We start from the raw sequence: 19485 nt of genomic DNA, 5'->3' as shown, positions 1-19485 counted from the left end.
CTGTGCAAGCCACTCACCAACTTGTCTTCCAGCCTCCCCCCACTTAACACAGTTCTCAGTGATCTCAGCTCTTTAGTGACTTCAGCTCTCAGTGAGTTTAGCTGTTAGCGAGGGAGCCTCAGCACTAGTGCAGCACTAGCGCAAAGTAGGTCTAAGGCTGAAAGCAAGTATCAGTCACTTTAGCTCAGTAGTCACAATTCACTCTACTATGGCATGCTGGAGAGAAGAGGAGTAAAAGTCGTGTTTAGGGCTCTCAGAAGGGGCCCATGATACCAGACACAAATATCTATCCTCAGCCTCTCTCAATTCATTGGCTGGGGGAAGCGGGGTTGGAACCCATGTCCCTTGCCTATCGAGTGCTACTTAGTTTAGGGCGAGCCCCTCCATCATACAATGCCAAGTACAGTCCCATAGTTCTCCTGCAGGACGTCCCTGTAGAGGGCTCTGTGAGCGGGGTCCAGCAGAGCCCCCTGCCCCGTGGAGAAATACACAGCCACCTCCTCGAAGCTCACCGGCCCCTGAAATAACAGGTGCCCCCCACTCAGTGCCTGCTGCCCCAGCCACAGCCCCACCATTCATGGGGGAAGAAGCACAGTAGGATGGGTCTGGGAGGGCCAGAGGAGCAGAATCCCACCCCGGCCAGCAGACTGCAGGGAACAGAGAGAAGGGGAGAGCTCCTTGTCCCTCTGTGACGTTATTGATATAAATTGGGACCATATAGAACATGGGTTGCAACCAAGGTCCTGTAGTGGCACCAAATCTTAGGTAAAGGGGGTCATATAAGGCGTCTAAGACCAGGTTATGGGTTGCTGGTTGTGATTATGCTGTCTGTGTGCATGTATCACTTTTAGTTGAAGTTATGTATATTGGCTCTATACTGTCTGTATTTCAAGTTGGTGATGTGCTTCTGGGTGATATCCCAGACAAGCTGGTGTTAGATCTGCTTAGCCTGCTTGATGGCCCATTAAGGACCATCAGCTACACAACTGACCCATGGAGAGAAGGCAGACACGCCTTGTGACTCAGCTGAACAACAGTAAACAGTGTTTAGGAAGCTCAGGCCCTCTGGTGCAGGGGCTGAGCGGAAATACAGTACGCGGAGCTCAGGCCCTTTGTGGCAGGGGCTGAGCGGCAAATAAACAGGTCAGAGAGCCCAGGCCCTTTGTGGCAGGGGCTGAGCGGCAAACAAACTGTAGCTCTATAGGCCCAGGTCCCTAGACCGGAGCGTTGGGTGAGGGGGAAAACTGCCACCCGTGCGTGGGGTGGCAGGGGACCTGAGCCCACCCACTCCACTGTGTCCCAGCCCGGGGCCCTAGGCAGCAGCTATCACTGCCGCTGGTCAGTGGGGTCCAGACCGCAACTCACGGACATGGGCTCGTCCGCGTCTGCAGCCTGACAGGGGTCGGCTACCCCCGGGCTACTCCCACCTCCCCCCTCAGGGCCTACCTCGTCCGTGGCATCGGTCCCAGGCCAGTCCACCAGCACGGGCTCCTCGGGACCAGGGCTTGGTGGCAGGTCCGGCAGCTCCTCGGGGAAGTCCGGCCAGGCGGGCTCGGGCGGCTCCTCCGGGTAACAGCAGGGGCGGGGAGGCTCCGGCGGCTCCTCCTCGTAGCGGGCGCGGGGAAGCTCCGGCCAGTCCGGGCAGCTGCCTCGGGCCCTGGAGGGTTCCCAGTCAGGAGCTCCCGCCGGCACGTCTGCTCCCGGCGGCGGCTGGGCCCTGACTGAGCGCTGGCGGCCGGCTTTTCTACTTCCTGTCCCGCCCCTTGACTTCCGGGGGGCGGGGACTGGTGGTGGTGGCTCCGCCCACTTGGGTGCCTGCGAGGGCGCTCCCTCTGCTGGGCAGGAGGGGAGCCACCCCCACTCACTACACTCTCCCTGCCCCTCCCCTCTCCCAGGCAAGTCAGTCTGCCCCGGGGGGCTGCAGGGCAAGGCTGGGTGCCCGACCCCTCCCTCCCCACTGATTGCTCCAGCTGCCCCTTCCAGGCTCCCCCCTCTCCCTCCTGCATGAGGAGCCGCTCACTGTCCTGCATTCCCGGGGGCGTTTCCTCCCCAGTAGCTACAGCCACTGCTAACGGGGGGAGCCTGGGGGCGCTGGGGCAGCAGCTCTGCGCCGCGCAGACACTCAGGGGCAGAGCAGGAGCCATTGCTGCAGAGTCACTTTCCATCCTGGCCCCAGCACTTGTTGAACTGGAGCGAGACTCTAGGCCAGGGGTCAGCAACCTACGGCACGCGAGCCAATTTTTGATGGCCCCTTGCCGCCACTCTGGGGTTCCCGCTTCTGGCCCCTGCCGCAGCCCCACTCAGCACCCGCTGCTGGCCTGGGGGAAGGAACCTCAGGCTGGCAAGGGGCTGAGACTCCAGCTGGCAGGAGCCAGCGGCTGAAACCCCAGAGCGGGGGCGAGCTGAGCCCATCTCTGCCAGAACGGCAGAGTACAGATGTGTACATCTCTGTGTACAGATGTGGTCTCCTCACCTCAAAAAAGATATTCTAGCACTAGAAAAGGTTCAGAAAAGAGCAACTAAAATGATTAGGGGTTTAGAGAGGGTCCCATATGAGGAAAGATTAAAGAGGCTAGGACTCTTCAGTTTGGAAAAGAGGAGACTAAGAGGGGACATGATAGAGGTATATAAAATCATGAGTGATGTTGAGAAAGTGGATAAGGAAAAGTTATTTACTTATTCCCATAATACAAGAACTAGGGGTCACCAAATGAAATTAATAGGCAGCAGGTTTAAAACAAATAAAAGGAAGTTCTTCTTCACGCAGCGCACAGTCAACTTGTGGAACTCCTTACCTGAGGAGGTTGTGAAGGCTAGGACTATAACAATGTTTAAAAGGGGACTGGATAAATTCATGGTGGCTAAGTCCATAAATGGCTATTAGCCAGGATGGGTAAGAATGGTGTCCCTAGCCTGTTAGGTTCACTCCCTCAGGGGCACCTGGCATTGGCCACTGTTGGTAGACAGATACTGGGCTAGATGGACCTTTGGTTTGACCCGGTACGGCCTTTCTTATGTTCTTATGTTCTTAACGGTTGAGAGATGCAGAAGTGAAATCGCAGAAAACATTAAGGAAAAGCAGACGACTGCATTGAAAGACACAGCAGTGTTTAGTGTGGCAGTTGATGAGAGCGTGGATATAAACGACGTTCCACGTTTGGCAGTTGTGCTTCCGATGAAATCCAAGAGGAACTTTGTTGCCTAAAACCCCTGTGTGGAGTGGCACAACAAAGGGGGAAGATATACTGGAAAGTTTTGAAAGAACGAGGAGTTGACATCAGAAAAATATTCTGTGTGACAACAGATGGTGCTCCTGCCATGGTCGGAAAACAGAAGGGATTTGTAAAGTTACTTGAAGATCAAATTGGCCGTCGGACAGTCAAATTTCACTGTATCATCCATCAAGAAAATCTGTGTGCTAAAATTTCTAATTCAGAACTTAATAATGTGACGGATACAGTGGTGCAAATTGTGAATTTCTTGTTGCTCAATCTGCTTTGACTCACAATTTCAAGCACTGCTAGAAGAGATGGACAGTGCTTATAACGAATTCCCACTTCACAGCAACATTCGGTGGCTAAGTCTTGGCAAGGTTTTGGTGGGCTGTGTAAACTGTTTTGATGCAATCAAGGCCTTTTTGTCAGAAAAAGAACAAAACTACCCCGAACTGGATGACAAATGGCTGCGTAAGCTCATGTTTCTAACTGATATCACCGCTCACCTAAACGAAGCCAACCTCTGTCTCCAGGGTGGAGGGCAAACAATTCTGGATCTTTATGAAGCTTGGAAAGCATTTGTTGTGAAACTAGCAGTTTTTTCCAAGGATATTCAAACTTCTACTTTCCGCTACTTCCAACTCATAAAAGAGCTATTGACACGTTGCACTGTCAGTGTCAATGAGATTGGAAAGTACATGCAAGAATTGGAATCAGAATTTTCTGACCGATTTCAAGCGATTTGGCCCAATGCTTTCTTTTCTAATTAAATCTGAAAAGTTCAACGAAAGCGACTTGGATTTGTCTGTATTTCAGTGGATGGGTGCTGAAGATTTCAAAATGCAGCTCATTCAGTTAAAAAGCTCAGAATTGTGGACATCAAAGTTTGTGGATCTGGGGAGTGCACTTGAAGCTACCGAGAGAGATCATGGGGCCTCTATTCTGACCTGCTGGACGTCACTGCCTGTGAAATTTAACTGTTTGAAGAAAATTGCGTTTGCAATGCTTTCAGCATTTGGATCCACGTACCTGTGTGAACAGGTATTTTCACACATGAAATCTGTCCTCTGTCCCCCTCAGAGCCGGTTAACAAGTGATCACTCAGAAGCCTGTGCGCAGCTTAAAGTATCCAAATCCGTGCCAGACATTGGAAAACTCAGCAAGGAAAAGCAAGGGCAAGAGTCACACTAAACTAATAAGATCTGCATTTTAATTTAATTTTAAATAAAGCTTCTGAAACATTTTGAAAACTTTGTTTACTTTACATATAACAGTAGTTTGGTTCTATATTACAGACTTACAGAGAGACCTTCTAAAACGTATTACCGGCACGCGAAGCCTTACATTAGAGTGTATACACGAAGACTCAGCACACCACTGCTGAAAGGTTGCCGACCCCTGTCCTAGGCAGTGATGCAGCTCCTGGCAGCTGGGGTGAAACTCACCCACCCCAGCTACGGAGTAAAAGAACTAAGGCCTGGATCCACAAAGGAACCTCACAGCACCAAACTTTTAGGCAGCTAAAAGTCACTAGAATCCACAAAGCCTGAGTTAGGCACCCAGGCTCCTGTACAATCAATGGGAAGAAGGAGGTGCCTGAAAGTAGGACCCACAAAACCCAGCATGCTGGGCATCTCCACCCCAATGGGAAATGCTGATGAGGGGTGTGTCCTGAGTCCCACCCCTCTCTGGAGCTTAGGCACCCAGGTCTGGCTTGGAGAGAGGGACCTTGGTCTGCTTGGGAGCCCCTCACCTGGGGTTAGGTGCTTAGGCCATTCGGTACAAAACAATCCACCAGAGCAGGAAGAGGTCACGGTGCTGCTGGCTCTCTTACAGCATTTAAAGTATTTGACCAGGATGTGGGAGACCAGGGTTCAAATCCCCCTTTGCCACCCCCACTCCCTCCCAAAAAAAAAGATTTCTGTAAGCTGCATAGCTCCATCTTTAGCACCACGCAGGCAGTGGCCAGGGAGGGGCTCCTGCCAGTGCAGTTTTTCCCCCCATCTCCGGCCTTAGCTGGTTCTAGCCTGGCCCTGCCACGGGGGTGGGCCTGATATTGCCACCAGGGCCATCCCTAGTGGGGTGCGGCCCAGGTCCTATCCCACCCCCCTTCCCCCAAGGTCCTGCTTCCTTCTGCCCGTGCCCCACCCCTGAGCGATGTCAGGAGTCCGCAGAGCAGGGCTGGTAGTGCTGCCGCTGTCCTGGGCTGCGCCACCATGGTCCTGTGCTGGGGCCTGGAGCCAGCAGCAGCGTTGCCACACACCGTCCATGTGCAGAATGAATTTTGTAACGTGCACCAATATACAGGAGAGTGTCACACCTCACCTCCATATTGGTGCGCACAACACAATTCCTTCTGCACATGGGGACATAACAAATTAGAGGAAACACTGCTCCTGACTTTCAACCTACCTGTCACATCTTGAATTTCATACATTGACTGATCAGAATAAAGTGCTCTCAAGTGAGCTACAGACCAACAGTGGTTCATAGTAATTATTGAGCAAGTATTTTAGAAAACTTAGAACATTAGAGGAAATCATGAACTGCCAAGAGACAATTAATGGAGAGAAGCAGCAAGATTAATCCCGTACATTGGATTGGTTGTGACTTCTTTGCCTGATCTGAAAAAAGACCAAAAGGACCTGAGTCTCCTCGCTGTCGATAGCCCCCTGCTCGGCCAATCAGCACTGAGACTCTGAGGGGCGGGAGGCTGAGGGGTCTCACCAGATGTCCCAAAGGACAGCCCAGGTCACCATCAGAGGAGATCACTCTCAGATCCATCCCCACCTCTTGGTGAGGACCTCTGCAATGAGAGCAACCTCCCTCCCCCGCCCACACTCTACACACCCCTCCTTGGTAGAGGGAGGGAAGCAGGGGAAAGCGGGAAAAGAAGCAAGAGAAGAGGATAAAGGAGGGAGGAAAGAGGAAAAGGGAAACCAAAAAGGACAAACCCCAATGTCCCCAGGGATTCCAACCATCAAATCCTAGGTAGGAAATCAAATTCTGCCACCTGAAGCCAGTGTTTCCTGGGCCTAGAATGCTGCCTGCGCCAGGTGGATCAGACTGAACAGGTTCCAAACCTCTCTCAGCCTCTTACCTTGTCAAAGGGAAGTTTGTTTTCGGCACAGTCAGTGGCAGGAAAGGAGAAAACTCCACAGAGGTTCCTCCTCATACTCACAGCCGTGAATCCTAATTCTCTCTCAGCCCTCGAGGAGAGACCTTGCGAAGGAGACTTGCAGCAGCAAAGCCGGGGGTCTCAGAGACTGGCCTGGCCCTGCACCTCAGTTCTGCTCGGCTGATGTCGGGGTCTCTCTGTGAGGTCACCCCCTCCCCACCACCTTTGCCCAATAGGCCGAGTTCCTGCAAAAGGCCTTTGTGATGTCACTGCCACACCCACCCCTCCCCTCAAAGCTGATGTCCTGCCCCTGGCCAGCCTCGCTGGGTGTTTGAGTTCTTTCCCCTGGATCACCGCACTCAATGACTGTTCAGTCTGTGGATGGAGCCGCTACACAATAAAACATCAGTTTTTCATAAATTAGTAGCCTTAAGGCCAGAAGGCACCATTAGAGCATCTAATCTGACTCCCTGCATATCCCAGCCCATCTGTGTATCACAATAGCTTCTTTTGGATTAAAGCACCTTCCTGAAAGGCCTCTAGTCTTCATTGGAAGACATCAAGAGATGCAGAATCCATCACTTCTCTTGGCAGCTTGTTCCAGCGATGAATCACGCTCCCTCTTACAAATCTTGCCTTGCTCCAATGAGAATTTTTCTGATTTCTGCTTCCAGCCATCGGTTCTTGTTATGCCTTTCTTTGCAAGACTAAAGAGCCCTTTAAATACTTGGTGTTTTCTCTCGCGAAGGCACTTGCACACTGCAATCAGCTCACCTCTAAACAGATTGAGCTTTTCAGTGCCTCCTTATAAGACATCTTCTCCATCCCTCAAATATGGCTCTTTTCTGCACCCTCTCCAGTTTTTAAAACGTTATTTTTGAAACGTGGACACCAGAACGGGATGCAGTGTTCCAGTATCAGTCTCACTACAGCTGAATCACCTCCCTTTCCAGCCTCTGTTTATCTAGCCATGGATGGTGTCACTGCCTCCCAGGACTTGTGCAGTCTCTCAGCCCCGTACAGTCCTTGGAAGGAACCCCCTTCAGTGTGACAGCCCTTCTTGGAGATTCACTCTCTCTCGAGGGTAAAGGCCCCTCTGCCTCCGTGAAAGGCACTTCTCTGAGACCTGAGCATGCCTGTCTGCCATGGGCCCCTCAGGGAGTCCCCTCCCTCTGGACCCTGGGGCCTCTACTCCCAGAGGAAGAATGCAACCCCGATGTCTAGACTGCAGTGATGCTCAGCCAGTGTAAGAGAGGGGTTTATTGAGCATCTGAACATAGCACAGGAAACTCTCCGGGCCTCAGGCCTAACCTCCCTCTGCACAGTCCAGCTAGGTCTCTCCTGCATCCATGTGGGCTCTGGCTGTTTTCTCTCCCCAGTCCAGACACCCCCTCTTTCCAGCCAAGCATCCGATCTCATCTTCCCACAAGCCTCTGTCCTTTGTCTTCTGTCCCAGAGAAACTGGCTGCCTGGGTCTCCTCTCTCTCTTTAGCGCGAGGGGAGGGGGAGCTGAGATTTCAGGCTGTCGTGTTTATGGCTGGATTGCTGCTATTATTTGACAGAACCTGACAATTCAATGGCACAAACGGGGGAACGGGGCAGCACTACAGTGTCAGGGAGTGAACTGGAGAAAATACAGGAAGGATTTCTAGCAAGGGCGCCGTGTAACTAACCAGAATGAAGAATATTCTCTGCCCCCCTCGTCTAACTCTGGGCCTGACTCTCTCCCGTGCTGAGGCCCCTTGCCCTGTCTCTGGCCGTGTCTGGGGGCTTCATGCCCCGGTAGAGCCCCGAAGGTAAAGGTGTGATGTAGCCTCAGCCCCAACAAGACTGAGTGACCCCTAGAAGTTGGGGGGCCACCGGTGCCTAGACCATGGCCCGGCCACAGAGGCCCCGCCCCTGCTCATCCTCTTCCCCCGAGGCCCCGCCCACTTGCTGTTCACTGCCCTCCGCCCCCTCCCCCAGACCCCCTACCTGCCCCTCACTTCCCCCAAGAGGACAGCTCAGTGGTTTGAGCATTGGCCTGCTAAACCCACGGTTGGGAATTCAATCCTTGAGGAGGTCGTTTTGGGAACTGGGGTAAAAATCTGTCTGGGGATTGGTCCTGCTCTGAGCAGGGGGTTGGATTAGCTGAGCTCCTGAGGTCCCTTCCAATTCTATGATCTAAGACGCCACTCACCTGCTGCTTTCTCCTCTCTGCCCCTTTCCCCTAAGGGGGGCTGCCATGGGGCCAGGCCCCCATTACTTTTTCCTGCCTTAGGTGAGCGGGGGGTGGGGAGGGTCCTTGGGGAAGGAGGTGGAGCAGGGGCAGGAAGAGGCAGAGAGAGGGAGGGGGCTCGGCGGACAAGGCCCAGCGGGGGTGGGGCGCAGGCCTTGGGGGAAGAGGCGGAGGGGGGATGGGAGGAGGCAGAGCAGGGCATCGGGTTAAGAGGCAGAGCGGAGCCGGGTGCAGGTTGGGCCCCCACTTCTCTGGAGCTTCGCTTCCAGCACTCGAAAGATGACAATGGGCCCACGGAGGGGTGACCCGCGCCACATCCCCAGTGTTCCCCCCTGCATGGGCAGCCGTTTTGGGGAGACTCAGCTGCCCCTGGCCTCTTAGACGGGCTGTGGCTAAAACACTGGCCTTGCCGTGAGCAGGATTTGAACCTGCGCTGGGAAACCCTCTTGGATTTTGAGTCCAACACCTTAGCCACTTGGCCATCACAGCTGTGAGCAAAGCAGGCCCCTAAGGCCAGAGAAATGCCCAGGCCTGACGTCATCTGAACTGCAGAATTCAAACAGCAAACCTGGCTCCCAAAGCACCAGGGGGAATTTGGGGCTCTCGTTCCTTCGCCGTGTGGTTAAGCACCAAACCAGCACCCTCCTGTGGGGTCTGTCATTGTTCCTCTCCACACTGTAACGATCGAGACAGGGAGAGGTGACCTGACCTGACCAAGGTCAGACAGTGAGGTAGAATCCAGCTCTGCCCCCCACCAGCTCCCGGCTCTATCCGCCAATGGACTGACTTTCTCGCTGGATTAAACTGTTTGTACTGGACTCTTTTCTCCATCTATAAACAGGACTAAGCCACGACTGGACTGTCCGACAGGAGAATGGGCCACGGCTCCCTTCCCCGGACCCTGGATTTCTCACCACTTCAGAGAAACTTGTTAGTGGAAAAATGAATCACATTCAAATGACTGCAGATTATGATCCGTTTGCTGTTGCCTTGGAACTTGGCCCCACCCAGCCTTTCCCCTGAGTCAGGAATGATAATTTATTGGTTCACTCTGATTTGTTTCAGTTTTATGTTAGCAGCTATTGCCACTAATTGGTCAGAGCCCGTCACTTCCGGAAGTCCGAAACGTTTCCCCCCTAGCTCCCTTCTCGGTACCTTTGATTTTCCTCAGTCTCCTTCAGAGCACTGGCTTTCTTGGCACCAATAACCAAGACTGATTTCCAGATCAGGAGACGTGTCCTCCAGCTGCTGGAACTTCCCTGTTTCACACCTAGAAAGAAACAGGTTTTTCCCCATTAATCATTATCATATTTTATTGTCGTATTTTACTCTGAATTTCTTGCCCGTGAGAAATGCTGAATTGAGGGACTGGAGAATGAGTCTCTGTGTATCCAGCCACAGAATAGCTGCAGCCCCAGCAATGGCTGTGCAAGCTTCCCCGAGGTGTCCCGTCAATGTGCTTCACTCCGATTTCTGGAGACCAGCTCCGGGGACAAGATGAGTTCGGTCCCGTGGGCAATTCACTCCTCGGCCTCCATGCTTTGATGGCCAATAGATTCCAGTGTTCCTGCTGGTCATTGTTCTGTGGCCATCTGCCCACCTGCCACTGGACCGAGATCAGCTCCCCTCACACCAGCTCATTCCTCACCGGTCTGTGAATGGTCACCACGTCATACAGACGTTTGTTCACTCCTGCCGGGGGCAGAAGAGAACCCAGTGCTCTGGAGGTGACAGGCCCGTACTGTGTCCCCAGTCAGGGCCATCGTCCCTGCCCTGAGGTGGTGGCTGCTCTGGGGAGCTCACGCTGGCACCGGTGCAGCGGCCCCGCCGTTAGCTCTTGAGTGTAGCCGCTGAGACTCCCCACCCCCAGCGAGCGCCGTAGCCATGTTGGCAGGAGAAGCTCTCCCAGCGACATAGCCCTGCCCACACCGGCGCTTGGGTCAGTGTAACTGTGTCACTCGGGGGGTGGCTCATTCGCACCCCTGAGCGACATACGTTCTACCGACACAAGGGGGCGTAGCTGCAGCCTGAGCAGAGAAGCGATTTAGAAAACAGATTTAGTTTTGTAGGAAATGCAGAAACCCGGGTTTGTAATAAACCAAAGGAGATTCCGACCCACGTGTCACCTTCACCACGTTGCAGTTGTGCCCTGGGACAGTTGTGTTGTCTCAGCCTGTGGCCAGACTAATGGCGTGTGCAGGGGGAGGAGCCATGCCCCGTCTATGGGGCTTCTGACATCCTAGAGGGGAGAAAGGAGAAAAGACGCTCAGTCCCCCATGCCACTCACACAGGGGGCGGGAACTTCTGTGGTTATTTAAACAGGCTCAAGGTCCCCGAAAGAGTGAAAGGTGTTAACGTGCCCCTGTCACCGTCCAACACTGAACGGGGGAAACAAGGCTGGCGGTTTGGTAGAGAGAGACTTCAGCCCGCTTAGTCCCATGGCAAACACACCTCTCACATCCCTGCTAGTGTGTTACTGAAACACAGAGAGAAACAGAGACAGAGTTAAAACAATGGAAATGTAAAGGAGTCAGTAAGGCTTGTCTTTAACAGCATCCTCTGTGCCCTTTCTCTTCAGCTGGGAGAGTTTTTAGAAGGAAAGTTCCTTATGTGACAGTCTCTTGGGTGGTTTTGAAGAAGGTAACAGCTGTCCTGGGGAAATCAGAGAGATTAGCTGAGATGGGCTGGAGCTGTCACTGTTGTGGTGTCTCTTGTTAAAGTCCAATCCCATTTCCTAGGTGGCAAGATAAGGCAAACGCACACAAACGGGGAAAGAAGAGAACAGCAAAGATAGAAGATGTAGCTTCTGGCTCTGGCTCTGCTGTTGACTTTGTCTTGCAGCTTCACTGTCATTAGCAGTAGGCAGAGGAGCAAAAGCCATCTCTCACTGTGCCTTAGTGGGTCACAACTGAGAATACCAAATTCAGGCCAAAGTGCTGAGAAATGGGGCAGACATACCCCCAAAATGGTGATTTTGCTCCCATAAGATAAATCAAACCAGCAAGAAAAGTTAACTTCTGTTTCACCACACTGGCTAACGAGAAGTCAGAAAAGCAGCCTCCTTAGTCATTCCAGGCTTTATATCGCCACCAAAACCACTGAAATTACTGATGAGTGGTTATTGGAACCCAATTTCATCAACCGAAAGGGTTCTTCTGATCTTAAAGGACCAGCCACATACCCAGGTCAATAATATACAACTCAGATCTGAGCCCAGTAATCATGCTGTTGCCAGCCCTTTAGTATCTAAAATATAAAGGTTTATTTCTGGAAAGGAAGGAAGGTGAGAGTTAAAATTGGTTGAAGGAATCAAATACATACAAGAATTGCAACGTTCTTGGATCACGCTTGTAGCAGTGATGGAATAAACTGTTGGCTTTTTAAGTCTCTGGTTGCTTCTGAATCATTGGAAGGTCCTCAGTCCTTTGGTTAGAACGCTCCCATTAGTATAAGGTCATCATCAAGAGGTCTGAGCAGGAAAGAGGCCAAATGGAGATGTGTCCAGGGCCTTTTATAGCTTGTGGATGGAAACCCCCATTGTTTCAAACAAAGCCCTCAGCGGAGAGAGTGGAAAATGACAGGTAACGAGATGGTGTTTAGAGTCACATGGGCACGTCCCACGTCCATGCCTGATTTCGCTTAGTCACAGCAGAAGCCACGACCTAGACTCCAGATGGAACGTTCCCAGGCAAGTCCATTGAGAGCAGATAGGGGTGTGACCTTATCTAATTGAACTATGACCATATAGACCATTATTGCAACCACTGTCATATAGTTGCAACAAATCTTGTACAAAGATGGTGAAGTGAGGTGTCTATGAACAGGTTGTCATTTGCTGGTTATGCTTATGCTGTGTGTATCATTCTTGTATTTGAAGTTATGAATATTGGCTCTGTACTTGTATTTCACTGTTTGCTTCTGAGTTGTATCAGTGAAGCATTTGGCCAGCTTATTGAGAAAGGATTAAGCTTTTCACTTCAGAGAAAAAAAATGCATGAAGACAGTTTTATAAACAAGTAGGTAAAGACACAAACCAACCCAACACCGACTGTGACACCCCCCACCCGCCCAAGAAATAGAAACACAAACACTAAATGCTGAGAACCTGCACTGATGGGCTCAGCGTGCAGCTTCCCCCTGGGTTTATATCTGGTGCCTCCCTCCTCTCACTCCCCTCTGCACAACGTCAGGTTCCTCCTCGCTCACCCTCCGAGGAGCAGCCCCAGCAGGGAAGGGGGGAGAGAGGCAGTTTCTGCAGCCCTCACAGCAGGTCCCAGCAGGGGGAGAGGAGCTGCCAGGGCATCTCTGCTGGGTCCCAGGCACTCAGGGCAGAGAAGCAGCTCCCCAGGCTGGCGTTGTAAATCAGAGACCAGGTGCTCTCATCTCTGTGACCCTTTTCCTCTCCAGCCCATAGGCGCCAACTTCCCCAGTGCCGGTGGGTGCTCGCGCCCCCGGGCCCCACCCCGACTCCACCCTTTCCCCACCCTCACCCCACCCCCATTCCAACCCCTTCCCCAAAGTCTCAGCCCCCTCCCTGCCCCTATTGGACCCCTTCTGCAAATCCCCGTCCCGGCCCCACCTCTTCCCCGAGCGTGCTGCCTTCCCCCTCCTGCCCCCTCCCTCCTGGCCGAGCGAAACAGGTGCAAGTGCTGGGAGCTGGGGGGGGAAGCGGGCACGCGGTGCGCTCAGGGGAGGAGCCGGAGCGGAGGTGGAGGTGAGCTGGGGGGGGTGGGGAGCTGCCCAATTTTTCGGAGCACCCACGGAGTCGGCACCTATGCTCCAGACTCTGCCATCTGAGCTACAGCCAGCTGGGGAACAGGGAGCTGCAGCCTCTGTAACCAAATGGCAATGTACAGAAGTGGGTCCCATTGCCCAGGCTGAGAACTGCAGTGACGTCTCTGCTCAGTGTCAGGCGCCCAGGACAGAGGCAGCTCCCTGGGATCCAGGCCTGTCCCAGCCAGACCAGGGCTTCTGGGGAGTGTGAGAAATGGTCCCCGCCTTCCCCAGGGCTGAGCTCTGCCCCTAACGCACTGATTCTCTCTGTCCCCAGTGACGGTGACTCTGGATCCAGACACGGCTCATCCCCAGCTCGCCCTGTCTGAGGATCGGAGACGTGAGATGGGGACACGCCCGGCAGGATCTGCCCGACAATCCTGAGCGATTTGACACTGGATCAGTCATAACCCTCAGGGGGGGCAGGGGGGGCAGGTTTGTAGAAACTTTGGTGGTGCCCAGAACCCGCTCCGCCCAAACTCTGCCAATGGCTCTGGGAGGGAGTTTGGGTGAGGGAGGAGGTCTGGGGTGCAGGCCCTAGGCTGGAGCAGGGGAATGGGGTGCAGGCTCTGGGAGAGAGTTTGGGGGTGGGAAGGGGTACGGAGGGAGGGGTGCAGAGGGACGGGGTGCAGGGGCGAGGACTGTGGCTGAAGCTGAGGGGTTTGGAGTGTGGGAGGGGCTCAGGGTGAGGGCTCTGGCTGGGGCTGGGAATGGGAGGGGCTCAGGGCTGGGGGAGAGGGTCAGCGTGCAGGGGGATGAGGGCTGTGGTTGGAAGGGTTTGTGGTGGGGGCAGAGGGTGCAATGGGGGGTGAAAGCTCTGGCTGGGGATGTGGGCTCTGGGGTGGGGCAGGGCTGGGGATCAGTTTGGGGTGCAGGGTGTTGCTCTGGGACAGGGGCCAGAGAGGACGACTCCCCTCGGCCCTTTCCCTGCCGGCAGCAGCAAGCTCTGGGGGAGGAGCCCCCCTTTCCTGCTCCCCCCAGCAGCACACTCACCCCCACCACTGTCACTGCTTGTGCTCCTAGGGCCATGGGTGGCAACTTTGTAGAAATTTTGGTGGTGCCCAGAACCCGCACCCCAACTCCACCCCCCCAAACTCTGCCCCCACCTGCCTAGGGCTCTGGGAGGGGGTTCGGGGGGGGAGGTCGGGTGCAGATCCTGGGCTGGGGATTAGGGTGCAGGAGGGGTGCAGGGTGCAGGCTTTGGGATGGAGTTTGGGTGCTGGGTGCAGGCTCTGGGCTGGGGTAGGGGGTGGGTGTGCAGGAGGGGGTGAAGGATGCAGGGTTTGGGAGGGAGTTTGGGGTTGGGAAGGGGTTTGTGGGAAGGGGGAGGGTGTGCACCCTCTGGGAGAGAGTTTGGGGATAGAAGGGAGTACAGGGGTGAGGGCTGTGGGGCTTAGGATGAGGGGTTCATGATGTAGGGGGGCTCAGGGCTGGGGCAGAGGATTAGGGTGCAGGGGGGATGAGGGCTCTGGCTGGGGCAGAGGATCTTTATGTAAATAAAGCATATCAAAGTGTTTCCTTGTTTATTTCCCTTTCATTTTCCAGATCTATTTATAAAGAGCAATCATATCTCCCCTCAGCAGAGTGCAGGACAGAGTCACAAACCCGAGCAGGAACAGGTCAGTAACACAAGCGAAAGGCCATCTGAGCCAGGTCTGAGATGCAGAATCTTTCCTCTCCTGCAGATGCCTCTCCCCAGAGAGGGGATCAGAGACCCAGGAACGCTGAGGAGCCCCAGCAGATTTTATTCCCATTTCTTTTTCATGAACAGAACCCCTGCTGTGCTCCTCCTTCCTAATATTTAAAGTCAGGTCACACCATAGCATGGTTTGATATACCCCTAATTTCAGTTCCATGGGGAATAATGAAGGCCAGGTAGAAAGGGCTACCAGCCAAGAGGCCATCTCTCTAGAGTGAGGCGAGCCACCAGAAAAGGACATTAGGACAGTCTGAAGAAGCAGAGAGAGATTTTAGCACAAACAGTGGTTAAAGTGGAATAAAACACAATGGGTCGCTCTCACAACTAGAGTTGGTGACATTGTTAGGCCAAAACTTTTGGTGGTGAAAAATGCAGATTCAACAACACAAACATTTTCCAAATCCATGTCAATTTTGCCAAATTATTTGTTTAAGACAAATAAAAATATTCAAAAAAAACCAGAATATTTTGTTTTGACATTTTAAAAATGAAATATTTTGATTTTTTTGGTTGGGAACAATTTTTCATTTCAAAATTTCAATTAATTTTATTTTTAAAAAAGCAAAAAAAAGTTTATAATGCTCAAAATAAAACATTTTGTTTAAATCATATTTTTAACTTTCTAAAAATTTTCGTTTCTGGCCTGACCCAAAACAAATTTGTCTTCATTTTTTTGAAATTGCCAATGAACTGAAATATCCATTTTTCACCCAGGTCTCCTCACGACATTATCTAAGGAGGAAGGAGAAGATCATCTTCTGTTTTCAGCAGAGGAGAGGAAACTGCTATAGAATCAAACTTTAACAAAAACTGACAAAGTCGTCTTTCCCCCTGAAGACAAAACTCCCAGTACAGCCTGATCACTAGGATAGCTGACAATAAAAATTCCTATCAAATCGTACATCAGGAATAAGGAGGTCTGTGTGGGGAAGGGGATGTGTTCACTGCTTAAATTTGTGCCAGGGCACGCCAGCATTGCACCCCGGCATCTCTAGGCTTGGCAGTTTGTAGACCTGGTACCTCTGGGCTTGCTTCATCAATTATGAATGTAGGAAAAACGCTTGAGCCCCGGAACCTCTTTCATTACACATTAAGCACTGGATGTATATAAGAGCAGACCCATAGAGCAGCAGGTGAAACCGGTGTGGGAAGTTTTGTGCATCTTTGGCTTCTTCTCCCAGAACTGTGCAAATAACTGATTTTTAGGTTTACACCAAAAATAAATAAAAAAATAATAATAATCTTAAAATGTGTTTGTTTTGGGTTGTTTTAGGTTGAATGGCATGTATTGTTTGACCCAGTATCCTGTTTTCTGACAACACCAGGTGCCCCAGAGGGAATGAACAGAACGGGCAATCATCAAGTGACCCATTCTCTGTCACCCATTCCCAGCTTCTGGCAAAAAAGAAACTAAGTGATTTGCCCAATGTCACACAAGAGAAGGGATCTGAACTGAAGCTTTCAGAATTCTAGGCTAACACGCTAGCCACTGGGCTGTCCTTCCCCTATGAATGTGCACAGAATAACATCAGGACAGCATCCCATTCAAGTACTACCTGAGCATGTATTATCCAGAAAAATATTAATTCACTTCTCTCTGTGTTCCCAAAGGAAGATTCCCCAGCAATACAGATCTGATTAATAAAAAAGGATGCATTACAGGATTAAAAAAAGATGCATTGGGGGGAGGGATAGCTCAGTGGTTTGAGCATTGGCCTGCTAAACCCAGGGTTGTGAGTTCAATCCTTGAGGGGGCCATTTAGGGAACTGGGGTAAAAATCTGCCTGGGAATTAGTCCTGCTTTGAGCAGGGGGTTGGATTAGATACCTCCTGAGGTCCCTTCCAACCCTGTGATTCTATGAAAAGAGGAGGAGGAGGGAAACACTTACCAAGTTCTCTTTGAAGTCCACCTTAATAATAGTAATAATAATTTAAAAAATCAGAAATAAAGATGCTATGGAAGAGCTTTTCTCCCAAGATTAAATTAAGCCCAACCCCTTCATCAAAACCATCTCATGCCAAGACTTTTTAATCAGTCTTTGGGGAACGATTCCCTTCCAAACCATGGATAAGGCACCTCTGAAATCTTCCAGTATCACTTATTCTAGCCCTACATGGGGTTAAAGGCCACATCCTATACACAACCACTACACAGGGTGGGACGGGGTTGTAGGCAGTGAATTTATGTAATGTGATGATCACTGTAGACAAACTCCTTACCAACAGATAGTCTTGTATCTTTATCTTACTGTTAAATTGTTGTCTCATATGTTACTATATTGTTGTATCTGATCTGGGACCCTAGTACAAAGTCAAGCCCTGTGTGTGTGTGTTGGAGTTGTTACTCGCAGCGTTCCAGTACATTTCTGTGATTCCACAGGAAGTACTACAATACCCCAGACTAGAGCTTGTCAAAACTCAGAACGTCTGTCACACAGTTTCATTAGGTGGCTGAGAATGTGGACCAGCATATCTATTCAATACTCTCAGTTTTAATCACTATCTCACAATCTTTCTTGGTGACAAATCATTTGTTGTGTGTTCAGGGGCGGCTCTAGGATTTGCGCCGCCCCAAGCAGGGCGGCACGCCGTGGGGGGCACTCTGGCGGTCGCCGGTCCCGCGGACCTCCTGCAGACGTGCCTGCAGAGGGTCCACTGGTCCCGTGGCTCCGGTGGGCCTCCCGCAGGTATGCCTGCGGATGCTCCACCGGAGCCGCGGGACCAGCGGACCTTCTGCAGGCACGTCTGCGGGAGGTCCACCGGAGCCGCCTGCCGCCCTCCCGTGGGACGTCGCCCCAAGCGCGCACTTGGCGCGCTGGGGTCTGGAGCCGGCCCTGGGTGTGTGTTTGAATTCAGCCTGCAGTTCCTGTCTGGGGAGAAAAAGTGAGCCACCTTGTCAATAGAAATCACTTTATCAATGAAGATGTACAATCAACTCAGCTAATACACAATTAGTTTCCAACAGCTCATTTTTCTGTAGCTCTTCTTTCCATTCCACTGGCCATAAATCTGAGATCTAATGTTGGACATTCAGCTCACATGTTGATTAGTGTGCTGCAAGGTGTCAAATCAAAACTAAGTGACCTGACTGTAATATGAAATGACTTTCTTCTGGGTGGACAAATGGGCTAATTATAATAGTGGAATATTAATAGGTGAAAGGGAAATAAGTCATTGTGGATGGGTCATTGAAAACATTTATTTAACATGCAGTAGCAATCACGAAAATAAACAAGATGTTAGGTTGGATTAAGCCAAGTAGAGAGACTGATACTGGAACTATACTAATTAATTCTTGACCCCCTCATCACAGAAAGAATATTGCAGAAATGAAAAATGTCTGGAGGAAGGCTACAAGTATGGTCAGAGTTGGGAAAGACTTCCATCTGAGCAGAGACTTAAAAGGTTAGGAATGCTTTGTCTAGAGAGGAAATGAATAAGAGGTAATTAAAACAATGACTGCTAGAGAGAAAGTCAATGAGGTATAATACTAAAACAAGGGGACAGCCTAAAAGACAACATATTTAAAACTGAAATGCTTATTTTACATACAGTTGCCTAGTTAACTTGTGGGACTCACTGCCACAAAATATTGAGTTTAATAGAACTCAGAAAAAAGATTAAGGCCAATACTTTTCCAAGTGGGTTTGGGTGCCTTAGAGGGGCCCAGTATTCAAGAAGTGCTGAGAATCAAGCCTTTTTGAGGTGTCCCAGGTTGGGCCCCCAAAATCACTAGGATCTTGCTCTACACATTTCTCTGTATAACAAGAATATCTACAGTTATGTTAGATAACAAGGTTTCATGGGATCTGAACTCATGTTTCAAGGAATAACTAAACCATGAATTGCTTGAGGTTAGGAAGAAACTCTGAGCATATCATTGCACAGATATCTATTGTATTGGCTTTAAATCAGCCTCTGAATCACCTGGTACTGGTAATTTTCAGAAAGGATACTGGGCTAGATAAACTGATCCGGTATGTCCATTCCTGTGGAAGCACAAAAAGGATCATATACAAAACATGCAGAGGTTGGGTAAAGAAAGATTGCACCATATTGCACAAAACCGCCTGAATTCATATAAACTTCTCTGCAGCCCTACCACATATCCTGTTCTAAGGAGCGTTCTGGTGACCATATTTGCATGGAAGACCTGCAAGGTACTTCAGGAGGAAGAGCTTCTGGTGATTCAGTAAGTGTTGTACTTTATTCTGAGTCAGTATGGAACCAGTGATTTATGTGGAAGGTGATGTGGTCTTTTGGAACAGATGCAATTAGCACATTTAAAGGAACAGATTCATAACAGGGCTGCCAGGTGTTGCTGCAGGAGTTTCACAATTATTTTGTAAAAGCCACTGAAACTTCATCAGTCAGATACCACCTAGGCTAGGAGAACATCTCTCTCAGCTGCCGTCACTGGAGGTGCCTGATCTGAAATCCCATTAGTGTAAAGGGATCAGGG

The 19485-nt window shown here is 51.1% G+C and overlaps 1 long non-coding RNA gene and 1 other non-coding gene across 2 annotated transcripts; one reads left to right on the top strand and one right to left on the bottom strand.

The window, feature by feature from the left end:
* Positions 1–8958: 8958 nt before the first annotated feature.
* TRNAL-CAA lies at positions 8959–9040 on the bottom strand. Its single transcript has one exon. It is a non-coding gene; the product is annotated as a tRNA-Leu (tRNA).
* A 5795-nt stretch (positions 9041–14835) lies between these two features.
* LOC120374455 lies at positions 14836–19215 on the top strand. The gene is made up of 4 exons (XR_005586111.1): positions 14836–14943; positions 15738–15940; positions 18337–18428; positions 19120–19215. It is a non-coding gene; the product is annotated as an uncharacterized LOC120374455 (long non-coding RNA).
* The last annotated feature ends 270 nt before the right edge of the window (positions 19216–19485 follow it).

Source organism: Mauremys reevesii, linkage group 11 (genome assembly GCF_016161935.1).
Source record: "Mauremys reevesii isolate NIE-2019 linkage group 11, ASM1616193v1, whole genome shotgun sequence".
NCBI classification, from domain to species: Eukaryota; Metazoa; Chordata; order Testudines; family Geoemydidae; genus Mauremys; species Mauremys reevesii.
The sequence above is the reverse complement of the archived record's forward strand: the minus strand, read 5'-3'. Positions and strand labels throughout refer to the sequence as shown.